Source organism: Brassica oleracea, unplaced genomic scaffold, assembly GCF_000695525.1.
Source record: "Brassica oleracea var. oleracea cultivar TO1000 unplaced genomic scaffold, BOL UnpScaffold01078, whole genome shotgun sequence".
In the NCBI taxonomy this organism is placed as follows: domain Eukaryota; kingdom Viridiplantae; phylum Streptophyta; class Magnoliopsida; order Brassicales; family Brassicaceae; genus Brassica; species Brassica oleracea.
In genome coordinates, this window is record NW_013617645.1 from 1,586 (window position 1) to 1,977 (window position 392).

A 392-nucleotide genomic window follows, 5' to 3' on the forward strand; every position below is an offset into this window, starting at 1 on the left:
CCGCGTTTATCCGCGGAAACTTGACATTTATCTTTCCTTGCGAACTAAGCGTAAACCGTCATGCGGCTTACAGGTCGTTGGTTAAGAAATCGTAAGTTGGGCTTCGAGTCATGTCTTAGGTCCCTTTGGGCCGTCTTCCGACTCGAAGCGTTTATTACAGCTTCTTTCGATAAAGAACGAACTTTCCGCGATTTTTACGGTAAAGTTTGGTTGATAACTTAGAATGGCGGGGGATCGTGAAATGGGTTCGCTACGGTATTCGGGAGATAGCATCGAAGGGTAGACGAGAACATGGCCTAATGTCGTATCGATGTTTCGGAAAATTGAGTCGCAGCTCGAATAACAAAAACGGAAAATTGTCTAAAATTGCTCTAAGTGCTAAGTTTGCTGTG